Below are 14,278 nucleotides of genomic sequence, written 5' to 3'. Positions count from 1 at the left end.
ATGTTCAATCTGCAGCGGGGGGGTGGGGTCTCCGTGTAAAATTCCTAAGTAGAAGGATCACAAGACTATAAATTCTAATTTAATTACACCGATCTAAGTAAACCCCAAAGACAACCTGCTGGGCTAGATATCAAATCCCAGGAAACAACTGGAAAATGTGGGCACCAGTGATACCACAACTCCAGAGATTTCAGTAGAGAATGGTTTGTTCTGTTGGTGTTTGATTAAAAGTCTGCTTCCACCTGAGTCCGAGCATTTATGTGCAGAGTCGATTCAGTTCCACGTGCAGGGTAGCCTTTCAGTGGAAGGCCCCAAGGGAGGAAGAACACAAAACAATAGCTCCCCAGACTCCAGAGCCATTGAGATGGTGCATCTGGATTCAGATCTGAGAAGCAAAGGGCTACGAGAGTATAGATGTACCAAATGGGAGAGAGACACTTTTTCTGAGCGCCGCTGGAAATGCTGGCGTCTGTAAGAAGCCAGGTCCCTGCCCAAGCACACGTCTCCCACAACTCGCCGATCACCATCCTAACTCTGTAAAAGTGTGACTTGCTTGCTTTTCAGTTCTAATAAACTTTCTTCATAAACTGCACACTAATTCTTCTGTGATTTGAATGAATTTTTAAGCAGACATGGGAAACAAAGAATTATTCAACCTCAGTTTGCTTTTTAGGTGACACTTGGAAAGAGTCAGCTGATAGGAGAGTCTTTTTTGATGTGTATGTTGTTTCTGAACTAGACCACAGGCAAGTGCTCTATCTTCTCTTTTCTTTATAATCCCACACAGAGCTCTGCACACAGAGGATCAGTCATTCTGATGAACAAATCCAACTTTTTGTGCCAAAAAGGCACAATCATCTTTTAAGTGAGGTCAGCTCAAGCAAATTCTGCATCTTAGTTGCCACTGTTCACTGATATCCTAGTTTTAGCAAGTCAGACACACCGAAGTCCCAGGCAAGAAATCTGCAGGAAGGCCAGCTCTGTGACAGATAAAAGGTAGTACCCAGTGATCATGGAAGTACCAAGGCTCCCATCAACATGATTCATAAGACTTCCCTGATATCACAAAATCAACAGCTGCTGGTCTTGCTCAAGCAAGGGGTAAGTGGTTACCAAGAGGCCTACAGAAATAAATGAATGAATAGATAATGCCAGCTGTATCTCAGAAAGGGAGAAGACAGTCTGATGAAAAAGCAGTCTTAATTTATTACACAAAAACACTGAATTTTATGGTGTTCTGAGCATCAAGGGAAAAGTCAAGGGATGACTTTAAATGGAGATAAGAAGGTTTACAATGTAAAGCTGTGTCCATTTCTTTTCTGAAAGTATTTCCCAATGATTAAAAAGAGAAATCAGAGCAAGAACTCCAACCAATCTGGACAGTGTGTGACTCGGGGGAGAAGAGTACACAGCATAACGGCCTTCCTTCCTCTCTCCAGGAAGGGCACCAAAGTTATCTAGGGCGAGTTCACCTTATACTTAAGACATAATCTCTCACAGGAAATTTAAAACAATAACTTGAGACATGGCAGTTTTATCATCCAAGCTACTGGGCTAAGCGTCAAGCTACTAATCCCTTGAGGAAGAGCACAGCCAGGAGACAGCTACAACAAGATTAAGAATGTATATAGTCATTTTATTATAAATGGCTACTTCAGAACCATTTTATTTGACTTTGACTTTTTAAAGGCAAGATTAGCTATTACACATTTTGGACACACTTGGAAAACAACTTGTCAATCTAGCTTGTGAAAAAAAGGTGCCTCTGGAAATTCATCATATGGTGAGCGGGAAAAAAAACCACTCACATTTTGGCTATCACTAAAAGCCAAGCAGAAAACTCCTGTTATCAAGGATAAGTGGGAAATTACTACTTATTATATGGTATTACACAGTTTACAGAAACTGCAAGTGCTCATTACAAACGGAACATCACACTTGGCGTCAGAGAGGGCAGCCAGCGCGCTGGCACAGGCACGCAGCAAAACACGCTCAATTCGCTCAGCCTCCCTGCGACTGAGGTTATTGTTTCCAGTACAAAGGTAACAAAGAAGCCGATGGGCTGACTGTGCAGGCTGCAATTCTGCCATCTCCAGGAAGATCTTCTCTGCTCAAAGGCACACTTGAACTTCCCTCTAGCAGGATGAAGGGAGAACGAGTGATCTTTATTTAGCCACCAAGGCCAAGCTCACTCCCATCTCTGTTGTATGTGTTTCCAGATTTAGCATGCTGCTTGCTCCCACAAATGTCACCCCTACTGATTCACTCAGAGAAGATTTGGTCTAGCTAAGTATGTCAGAATCCACAAATGCCTCTATTTACATTTGGATCAAGGCCCCTCAGTTACTACTGGTCCCGAGCTGACTGGGAAAGCTTAGCTGACAAGCCCATGAGAGGAGGGAAGCAGCCAGCACAGTGCCTGACCTAGAGCAGTGGCAAAAATACGTCTGCTAAGTTATGGATGGATCACTAACACGTTTTTGAGTTAACATGGGCCTGTGTCCCACGAATTGGGGGTTTTAGCAGGGCAATGATTCAATATGAGTTGAATGATAATCTTACTTAAGGAAGCAACTTAAGGAAATAGTGCCCAAGAAAATCAGTTGTTCCATCCACAAATATGAATGGCTTAGAAGACTGTGCCCTGTCCTCCCTTCTCATCTCCTCAGAAATTTATAAAGGTAATTAATATTAATGTAAGAATATGATATTAATGCAATGTGAAGGTATGAATTTGAAAACCAGACTAGAAATCCCAAATTGAATGAATTTGTAATTGTAGATCACAGCACATGCCATGTCTTACTAAAAACTTGATTACTAGACGTTACTGTGGCTCTCTGTCCTCACAGCGCAATACAGCCACATATCTGAGCATTTGAGGTCTTCAATTAATCTACCTGAAGCACCTACGAACAGGCAGAGGCTGTGATACAGGGGCTCACTGGTACTGTGAGAACATGAACTTTGGAATCATATCCTCTTGTTAGTTTAAACCTGGGATCTCAACATTAGATTAGTATAGGTTTGGATTTTTATTTTAATTAGGAAAAATGAATTGAAGAGTTTCAGAAATGTGAAACAAATAGCCAAGCTTCCATGAGCCCCTCCTTCCCCCACCCCCAGAGGGAGGAAAGATTATACATTTCAAAGCTCCGGCAGTCTGAATTTCTATTAAGACTATATATCCATTGCCAAATCCTACAGAGAATTCGGTAACTCCCTAGAGAATTAGGACGGCAACAAGAACAATATAAACAAGTTACTTGCATCTGACAGCAGCAGTACCAACATGTCTGCCCTCCTTTGCCTGAGCATCCCCCACCCCCCCCAACATGAACTGGAGATGAGGAAGCAAGGGATATTATCCAGAGTTTTTCACCAGAGGAAAACCATGAACATTCTGGGACAAGTTTAATTGCACCTCTGCCTGGAGGTAGAAGGACGAACAAGGTGACTACTCACCACTCCTTCCTGGTCAAGACTGTGCAGCCACGTCACTAAGAGCACAAACATTCTTTTGCTCAGTTTAGGTTTTTTTTACGTGGGCTCTGAACTGTTGCATAAATTTGGATACAGCGGTGAAAAGTGTATGAGCAGAAAGCACTCACTAACTCCTTCCAAAACATCTGGTAAATGTGTGCAATTCCAGATGATCACCACTCTAAAACTACACTTTAAAACTTTGTAAGAAATGTTTATTACTGACAAATCAGTACATAACTTACAACCGCCATGGTGAAATTCACTTACATTCCATTTCAAGGGATCATGAAAAGAAAATGCCAACTGTGGGGAAAATATGCTTCATGGATCTTGGCTTAAAACAGAGGAAAAACACACATGCAAGTCTCTTTTGGTAGAAGGAAACAGTCTAATAAATGGCTTAATGAACAATGTAATGATTTTTTTAAAAGTAGGCAATAGGAAGAAAAAGGGAAGAAAAACAGAGGCTAATAACTCTAAACCTGGATAATGAAGACCTAGGTAATCTGGTTTAGAGACTATACTTTTAAAACCAAGTTTTAAAGTATGAATTATGATACAAGTGCTCATTACAAACATTAGATTAGATTAAACATTAATAAGCTGGTCAAATTAATACTGTGTGGAGGAAGCAGTAGTGATAGCAAGGTAGGAAATTATATGAAAATGTAAGTGGATTTCTTTGTAATCTATAGTCCTCATCATACCTTCTTGAAGATGAGTCTATTTCTGACTTGTATGTCTATCTGATTTTTAAATCTGAAGTTCATAGGTCCCTTTGGTCGGGAAATTACCAGTTTTCCCAGCTACCATGTAGGCCAGTAGTAGGTGAGTAGGCTCAAATGCTTTTTTCCAGAAAAATTTCCCTAACCCCATGCCACTTTCTGACCATGTCTATATTCTAACAGCCCTTATATGTCTGTTTTTTACTATGGTCTTATAGGCCATGCAAAATTCTGGGAAAAGGGGACTCAGAATCAGGAGATCTGGACCCTTTCATTAGATGAGGACTTGGGAAAGGCAAGTGTAAACTGAGAGGCTTGTGTCAACTGAGAGGCTTGGACTATGATTTCCAAGGTACTTTGAGTCACAATATTTTATGATTATAGGATCCTGTTTTATATTTTACATTCTGTGTGTGTGTGGGGGGGGGGGGGTGTGTGTGTTGCAACAGCTCCCAAACATTCAGAAGTTGTATAGAGTCTGTAAGTTCCTTCAGAGGAGAAATGTCTCCCTGGTTCCTCAGTATTTTCCTTTACAATGTAGCCTCTACCTACTAGGGTCACTCAACAAATATGACTCAATCAAAGTTGGTTGGGCTACGGACTTGATTACAGACCTATGAACTACTGTAGAGGCTACTGTGAAAAAATCTGGCCCTGTACTTCCACGGGGGGTGGGGGGAATGCCACTGCACCTTGAAAAATGGCTAGATTTTTAGAAAGCAAACTTCCTCCCAGCCTAGCCCCTTATTTCCTCCCTTCTCTGAAACAGATCTAAGAAAAAGTGAATGTTATCAACTTAGATGTAAACAAGTTACAGTGGGCATTCAGCTAACGGAGCAGTTACTTGCATTCGGGAGGAGAAAGATCAAGGAAGAACTCACAGAGCATTTCTAGCTGGGTCTTGAGGGGAACAGAGGATGGGTAGAGACATGAAGATCAGCCAGCGGAAATAAAGATAATTAGCTGATCTAAAACACTGACTTATTTGGCAATAGTAATTGGACCAGACTGAAAGTTAAGTAGGCTACCTGTTAAGACAGAATTAAAGAGATAAAGGTTAGAAAGTTTGGCAAGAGTCAGAGAGACACAGTAATTATATATTTGAAATCTGGGCATGAGGTCTAACAGCGGGACAGAATATTTGAAAACAAGAAGTTTGGGGAAAGCTGGTCATACAGAAATAGAAGATGACCCAGGCAAGGATCTGAGGCTTTTCTCAGGCACTGGAGGTGCCTGTACAGGGGGATAAGGAATCACAGCCAGACGAACCCAGCAACAGTGTTCCAGACACCGGAACAGCAACGGATGCAGAGTATAGATCGAGGGAAGTCCACTCGAGGCCACTATAATATTCTGGGAGAGAGGTATGAAGGTCTGAATTAAGATGGAGGCAACATAGGAAATAGAAATAAAGGAAGACATGGTGTAAAACAAAAGACATGGTACTTGACTGGCTGTGGAAGGCAAAGAAGAAAGAATCAAAGGGGTAAGAGATGCCCTGGAGAAGTTGTACTACCACCAACATGAGCAGGGACATCAAGAGAGGGGCTGCTTTATGGGGAAAAATGATGATGAGCCTAGTTTTAGACAAACTGAGTTTGAGAAGCCATTCTAGAAGGGGCCAACATTTAATAGAAAATATGAATGGAAAAGACCCACGAAGCCAAGAAAATAAATCAGATAGTAAAGGAAGAGTGCCCTTTTAGCTCTAAAAATTAATTCTATGTGCATGCTGGACACCTGAATTCACAGGAACACTTTCCCCCGCTTTCGTTTTTTTAACCTAGGAAGAAAACACCAGCCTCTTAGCACTCTGGGATTCAGCTGAGTCAGCGTTAATCATGGCATGATTACCAAGACAGCACTTCTCATTCCAACCCAGGACAAACTGAGGCAGGTCATTCTAAGAAGATATGGTCAAAACTACACTGACTTTCCTTCCTGCTGCGTTTGTTCACTGACCAACAAATAGGCGCTCCTTTCCTTTTTTGCAGATCACATGCTGACCATTCATTTTAATAAATGGATTTCTATGACAAATGTTATTCTGGTGTCTTTAGGTGCCCAGTTTGCTTGCCTACTCAGGGTTATGTGACTCTGACTAGAGGCCCGGTGGGGGGGGGGGCAGACTGCATTGCATTACTGGCAATGCCTATCTTAGGGAAGGGGTTAATCAAGGGTTGGTCATGGTAAGGGGGGGTGCCTCCCAAGCACCTCTCTGGATTCTCTGAAAGCCATCCTAAAACCACGGGAGGGATCCAGAGCTCCAAGATTCCAGAGTGAGATCTGTTCTGTGGAACAAACTCTAACCCTGCTGGGAGAGGCACATGGAGTGCCTTAACAAGTGGTTTAGAGTTCCTCCTCAGAGATTAAGGCCAGTTTTTTTTGCTTGTTTTTCTTTTTTAACCTTTTACTCTGAAAATCCAGAGAAACAATTGAGACATATTAACCTTTCAAATTTGGGATTTTAAATCAAATCAATTTCCAAAGTAAAAGGGGGCACAGCTGGCAAACAGTTTTTAAAGCACTCAGCTCCTCCATAAAGAAAAACTTTACTCTCTCTGTGAGTGTTTAAAAATAAAAGTAATGGACTTCCAGCCAGTAACCAATCTCAAGTGATAAACTGTTACTGGGGGATCTAAGTCATTAACTTGAGGGGCAAGGATAGATGGTGGAGACCAGAGAAAACTAAACTCTGGCAATAATTGAAGCTGTGGAATAAGGCTATAAATGAATCAAGGATGACAGATCAATAACAGATTAATAACGGGATGCTGGGAAGACACATTTCTAGTCTACAAGGACTACATTATCAGGGCAACAAGCAACTTTTATTTTCTCCCACAAACTCCTCCTTGTTCTATGTGACAGCATCTGAGCTGGGACGGACAGAGGTCCTGATTGAGCCCTGTGATGACAAGAGCTCCAGACAGAAGCAGGACAAAAGAAACCAACACGCATGCATGACTGGAGACAGAGTGGTAGCACTCATCCATTCATTCATTCAAACAATACAAGTGCTAGGTCCTTGCTAGGCGACCATGGCTAAGAGTGAGTGAAACAAACCAAATCCCTGCTCTGATGGTGCTTACATTCTAGAGAGGAAGAACAACAGGAATTTAATAACCTTGCTAAGCAAAGTGTCAGTGCAAACTGTAATATCAGCTGCAAAGGAAAGAAGCTCGGTTCTCTGAGAGGGAATAACAAACAATGGTCGCCACAGGTGGTCAGGGCAGACTTTCTGAGAAAGTGGACCTGAGCTGAGAACAAAAGGATAATAAGGGTTAACCAGACAAAGGGCAGGGGTGTGGGCTCCAGAGAGAGGCCATGGCACGTGCAAAGGCTCTGTGGGAGGACAGAGTATGACACATGGCGGGATGTGAGAGGAAGCTAGGCTGATGTGAACATGGGGAGCACAGGCAGGGTGATGCAGAATAAGTCTGGAGAGGCAGGAGCGGGGCAGGCTGTGTAGGTCCTCTAGGCCACGTGAAGAATCATGGTCTTCATCCAGAAAGCAATGGGAAGCCAGTTAAGGGTTTTAAGCAGATATAGTACAAGAGTTGTGCTTGAAAAATGCCACTCTGGCTACAGTAAGTGAGGTAAACTTGAGGGAGGGTACAGCGAGAATGTCGAGGGGTCAGTTAGCAGAGCAGAGGAGAGAGGAGACAGATGATGGTAGTTGGATTAGGTGGTCTTGACTTATCTTTGTCAACTGGACTATAATATTAATATGAAAGCTATTTCCATAAAAAAGAAAAATCTTTCTATGTACATTTTAAGTGTACTCACACAGCTCACTGAGAAAGTTTTATTGAGGCATGCCTCATTTTTTTTTTAAATAATAAGCATGGAAAATTATTATCCTCACAGAATAACACTGCTCCTGGGTTAAGCAAGGAAGAGAGAAAAGAGCTCTCAGCTTTTCTCTCCTGATCATTGGCTATCCAAGGGGACTTCATTTCCTTCCAGAGCTGTCACCTGTCAAATGTTCTGGGTGGGAGGAGCCTCTCCACTGGTGGTCCACAGAACCTGCTGATACCTCTAAACTTACAACTCAGTTCACATACTTAGCATCAAAATCTACTTTCCATGTGGCTTCCAACAGAGGGGTAAATTTTTCCTTAAAAAGTTTCTGAAATATAAAAGGTAAATCCCTTCTCTAGACATGCAGGGATAAGTGACTGACTCCCTTCTGATGTTTTTTATTCCAAAATATTCATCTACTCCGGCTACTTCATAACCCCATAAACAAAAGTATGATTAACAAGTGTTTCCAAGTCTGGTCTAACAGATAGATGCCTTCCACAGGGCAGGCTCTGATACCTCATCATTAACTCAGGGGTCTGCCTAGTACCAGACATATCCTCTGTGTTTTATCTGAATTCTGTTATTTTTTTTCATTTTTTTTTGCCATTCCTCTCACAGATACATGTTTCTCTATCATTCAAGTTCTAAAACTCTTGACAAAATTAACACCAATGTTTGCCCTTTAAAAAAAAAAACACAGGAAAGAACATGACTAGCTTTTTTCATTGCTGTCAAATGCTGTGTAGAAAAATGGAATTAAGTATGAGAAGAGAAAAATAAAATCTCCATCGAACATTTTTAAAGTGACAATTACATAACCAGAGCCCATTAACTGGCTCACGCTTCAAGAAGGAGCAGCAAGCACACTCCTCCAACTGCTCAGGGAAGGGGATCTGAGGAGGGCAGCCCACCCATGACCACAGCAGACTCACAAAAAATGGTAATATTTCAATACAGGACCTATGCAACCGCCAAGATCTGCAATCCCATCCTGGAAACTAAAACTAGCACACTAAACAGGAACTTCTTCTCATCAGTGGTCTCAATGGTGAAGTTATTTTCTCCATTAAATCCCACTTTCTTTCTATTGCATCACATTAGTGACCCCAAGCCCTCTACACACAACCCCAGGTCACATGATTAGCAGTGACCTCCTGGAACCAACCCAAGATGTTCGTTTTGTTAAGTGCCAGCCTAAGAAACAAGGTTGGTGGAACGAAAGCTTTTTCAACTTTATCACTAACAATGGCAAAGAAGATGCAACAAGGTAAATAAACAGTCTAGGTTTAAATGTCCCGTTTTTCAATCTTGCTACACTTTGGCAGAGTTTACTGAGGCTGTGACTCTCCACCTTTAACTTATCCCATTGTCCTCAACCACTGCCAGCACTTAGAGAAAGAAACATGACTTCTCATTCTAAGATTCCTAGTGAATAAATAGAAACAGACCCCAGAACAGAATGTTGCCCCTCCCCAGGACTAAATGACAGAACATTCAGCAAAGGGGACAAACTGCTTCTCAGATAGGAATACTGTCAGGCTGAAGTACAGGGAGCAGACGAGCTGTCCCTACAGAGGCCTTTCCAGGTGACATAGAGACTGTCAAAGTGCTTCTCAGGGAAGGCCCAGGGGAGAAACTTTCTAAAGTTAGGATGCTATAGAAATTGCCTGATCCAAGGTAGTGTTCCACGGTCTCAAGTAGGCCAGGCCCCTCTGAGTGGGGAAACCCAAGTGGAAATGGACTTCTGAAGTCCTGGGGAAAGATGAAAGGAAGAAGTACTCTTGGAGAACTGGGCTCTGAGAGGCCCAAGGGGAGAAGCATAAGGAAAATGTGGCTCAGGTGTCCTTTTCAGGGAAGCACTTGTGCTTAGGGTAAGTGGCTTCAAGGTTCTGAAAAGCTACTAGGATATTGCTATGTACAGCACTTATTTAATTTCTTTAATTTATTGCTGACAGTAAATAAACCATGCCACTCTGCCAGCATATGCTACTCAAATAATGTCAAGGGCAAATCTCTACAAGACATTTATGGCAGCAGCTAGGAAAAAAAAAATCTTTTTCAAATAAAGTTTTCCTTTTGATTTTAAAAGAAGTACATGTAAATTGGTCAAAAATGTAGGAAACTAGAAATAATTTCCCTAGTCCCAATATACAAAGTCAACCATTATTAACATTTTGGCATATTTCCTTCTGGCTTTCTTCTTCCATTGTTTTTTCTCCTACTTGTGATTATAATTCTATAAATTTTGTATCCTGTTTAAAAAATCTTGTATAAGTATTTTCTTAAGTTATTAAAAACTCTGTTTCTTTTTTTTTTTTGGTTTTTCTTGGCCATGCCACATGGCTTATGGGATTTTAGTTCCCTAACCAGGGATCGAACCTGGGCCCCTGGCAGTGAGAGCTCGGAGTCCTAACCACTGGACTGCCAGGGAATTCCCTAAAAACTCTTTACAACATCATTTTAATGACCACTTAGGCTAGGGAAGAAAACTTACTCAAAAGGAAATATGACTAGTATATCTGGCAGGCAGATGGACAGTCTGTGAGAAAATCAGCCTAAAATCTAGAGACACTAGGTAGTTCCAGATTAGGACCACAGAAATCTCAAGTGGAAAAAGAAAATCTTCAGTATTACCCAATTTTTTATATCTAATGTTTTATATTTGCCAAAATGTGTGCCAAGGGGGCACAGTCTTGGACAGATGATGGCCTACATCTCTAACACTTTGGCAGACAGAATTATTAGTCAATGGGACCAAGACAAAGTGAAGAAACAGTTAAAAAATGAACATGAAGGAGGTCAATATGTAAGGAGCACATGCTGGCAGGAAACAAGACAGCTGCATAACACAGGAGAAACGCAGCCAGGCACAAGGAAGGAAAGGGAAAAGATGCGGGGTCACTGGGGAGTATCAACAGCCCATGCAGTAGAGCTTCCGGGAATGCAAGTTCAAGATGGCCAACATAATCGGCACATTTACCTTCCTCCCTTCCTGGAAACCAGTGGGGTGACATCAAAGAAATACAAAGGAGACACCTTCATAATAGTGTTGCAAACTCAAAAGAAGGCTATTAGCAAATCAAGATTTTGTTGAATTTCTAGAAAATGGTAGGTGGATGAAACATTATTCATAAATCTGAGGGGAATTGGGCAGATTTCCATATAATAGCAAACTGAGCAGGATGGAAGAAAAACGACCCACATCCAGCCATACCATTGTGAAATTTAAGACCTCCAAGGATGAAGAGAAGATCCTAAAGGCTTCTATAGGGAAAAATAAATTACTACAAAGAATAAGAATCTGCTTATATCAGATTTCTCATCAGCAACATTAGATGATAGATGGCAATAAATCCAAGCTTTCAAAATTCTGAAGGAACTGAACTCTATACCCAGTTAAACTATGAGTCAGGTATGCAAGTATTCTGAAAATTTGCCTTCCACATACCCTTTCTGAAGAAATTACCTATAGATTTACTCTGTGCAATGCTCATAAGGGATCTTCTTAACTAAGACCCAATCAAGTCATATTTGGCTTCAAATTCACCCAGGAGAGAGAAGAGAAAAGACAGTGTGCCACCAGGGTAGCAGCAGGCATTTCTCCTCAGGGGGAGTCCTTGTAGCAGTCCATACAAATGTACAGGAGTCATTCCTGCTGGCATGCAAGTGACACAGCTCAGGTGAGTGTATAAGACTTATTCTGGGCAGGTGTGGGGCCTCTCTGGCCTAGAAGCCTTATATTTCAAATTGAAAATAGTATCTCTTGTAATAGTTCCATAAACACAGATCCCAGAACTTTCATGAGGGACATGTCTAGCCACGAGTCATCACACTCAGGAAACTCAAAGCTATGACTTCCAACCAGATATTAAAAGTCCTCCCAGCCAGATGCAATTGACCAATCAGGGGTGATTTTTATCATAAGCAATGTTGCCTAATAACCCAGCTGACATTCCACTTCGATCAGATTTTCAGGGGAAGAGATCTAGAAAGGTAACTGGGCCAAAGGACAATATCTCCTGCGAAGGAAAAAGGGTTTGATTACCCCTTTACCCACATTCTACAAAAAGATCACAGCTGTAGAGTAGGCCTAGGAAGCAGTCTGTTCAAAAATAAACCAATGATGGGATGTAAACTGGTACAGCCACTGTGAAAACCGTATGGAGGTTTCTCAAAAAACTAAAGATAGAACTATCATATGACACAGCAATTCCACTCCTAGGTATATATCCGAAAAAAACAAAGCCACAAATTTGAAATGATACATGCACCCCAATATTCATATAGCAGCATTATTTATAATTGCCAAGATATGGAAGCAACCTAAGTGTCCATCAACAGAAGAATGGATAAAGAAGCTGTGATACACACACACACACACACACACACACACACACACACACACACACACAATGGAGTACTACTCAGCCATAAAAAAGAATGAAATCTTGCCATTTGCAACAACATGGATGGACTTGGAGGATATTATGCTAAGTGAAATAAGTCAGACAGAGAAAGACAAATACCGTAAGATATCACTTATATGTGGAATCTAAAAAATACAACAAACTAGTGAAAGAAAAAAAAACAGACTCAAAGATACAGAGAACAGGGACTTCCCTGGTGGCACAGTGGTTAAGAATCCTCCTGCCAGTACAGGGGACACGGGTTTAATCCCTGGTCTGGGAAGATCCCACATGCCATGGAGCAACTAAGCCCATGTGCCACAACTACTGAGCCCACACGCCACAACTACTGAAGCCTGCACACTCTAGGGCTGTGTGCTGCAACTACTGAAGCCCGTACACCTAGAGCCCGTGCTCTGCAACAAGAGAAGCCACCTCAGTGAGAAGCCCGCGCACTGCAACAGAATAGCCCCCGCTCACCACAACTAGAGAAAGCCCGTGTGTAGCAACGAAGACCCAATGCAGCCAAAATATAAAAAAATTTTTAAAAATAAAAATAAAAAAAAAAGATACAGAGAACAAACTAGTCACTACCAGTGGGGAGGGGAGGAGGGACCATACAGGGGTAGGGAACTAAGAAGTACAAACTATTATGTATAAGATAAGCTGCAAGGATATACTGTACAACACAGGGAATATAGCCAATATTTTATAACTACAAATAGAGTATAACCTTTAAAAATTGTGAATCACTATATTGTACACCTGTAACTTATGTAATATTGTACATCAACTATACGTCAATTAAAAAAAAGGGAAAAAAAATTAACCAGCAAACAAAAGTATGCTTTACATACTGTAACAGGAAAAAGAGGCAATTAGGAACTCCAGGAAAACAAAAAGCTGGCTAATATGAAGCTAGTTATTTATCATTTGTGGAATACTTCTGAGCACTTGTAAGAAAATCGAATCTGTGATCTGAACACAGTACAATTCTTCCAAGAGGGACACAAGTTCGGTGACGTTGAACAGCATTTCCCTCACTACAGAGCCAATGAATTACTAGATCTGTAGGGAGCAATGTTTATATAATCATAATATTATAATGAGTTCTTAGTGGTTTTCCCTTTTCAGGATTAGTTTATAGCCAACACATGGAAGATTTAAATAAATCAAAAAAAACAGAAAATAATATCATAAATCTTCACAATGTCAATGAGGTGGGACAGCTAACAGATGGGGAGAGACAGAGGGAAATGTAGGGGTGGTAATTTCTTTACTAACATAGTAGGGAGTCAAGAAATACTATCCACAATTGATGGATCAAAAAATAGAGGTTTAAGTACATTGTTTAATTTTAAAAGGTAAGTAATAGTAGAACTAAAAAGAAAAACATAACTAACAAAAAATGAGGAGTGGTTAAGTGAGCTAAATACCTCATTTATTTTTATACCAAGGAGTTAGTGAAGTTGATAAAGAGAGATATAAAAATATTATTTATAATTGAGAAGTTATAAAAACTAAAAAAAAAGTCAAAAGTAGTTACTTCTGAGGAATGAAACAGAAGATGGGAGGGTAAAAATTTACTTTTCACTTATATCTTTTTGGACTGTTGAAAATAACTTTCCATGGGCATGTTTTACATTTATAATAAAAAAAGAAAAACTGATGTTAATATTTTACTGTACTGACACAGATTTAGGATTCAGCAATTTAGAAGACAGTAGAGAAAAGCAATCAATGATTAAAAAGTGAAATAAGGGACTTCCCTGGTGGCGCAGTGGTTAAGAATCCACCTGCCAATGTAGGGGACACGGGTTCGAGCCCTGGTCTGGGAAGATCCCACACGCTGTG

General features: G+C 40.9%; 1 protein-coding gene across 4 annotated transcripts in view; it reads right to left on the bottom strand.

Moving 5' to 3' along the window:
- BTBD9 (BTB domain containing 9) overlaps window positions 1–14,278 on the bottom strand; it is a 401,355-nt gene that overhangs the window by 62,887 nt on the left and 324,190 nt on the right. The gene's annotated exons all lie outside the window — the stretch shown is intronic.

The sequence above is a fragment of the Balaenoptera physalus genome (genome assembly GCF_965194825.1).
Source record: "Balaenoptera physalus genome assembly, chromosome: 11".
NCBI lineage: Eukaryota > Metazoa > Chordata > Mammalia > Artiodactyla > Balaenopteridae > Balaenoptera > Balaenoptera physalus.
This window is presented reverse-complemented; position numbering and strand designations above follow the sequence as displayed.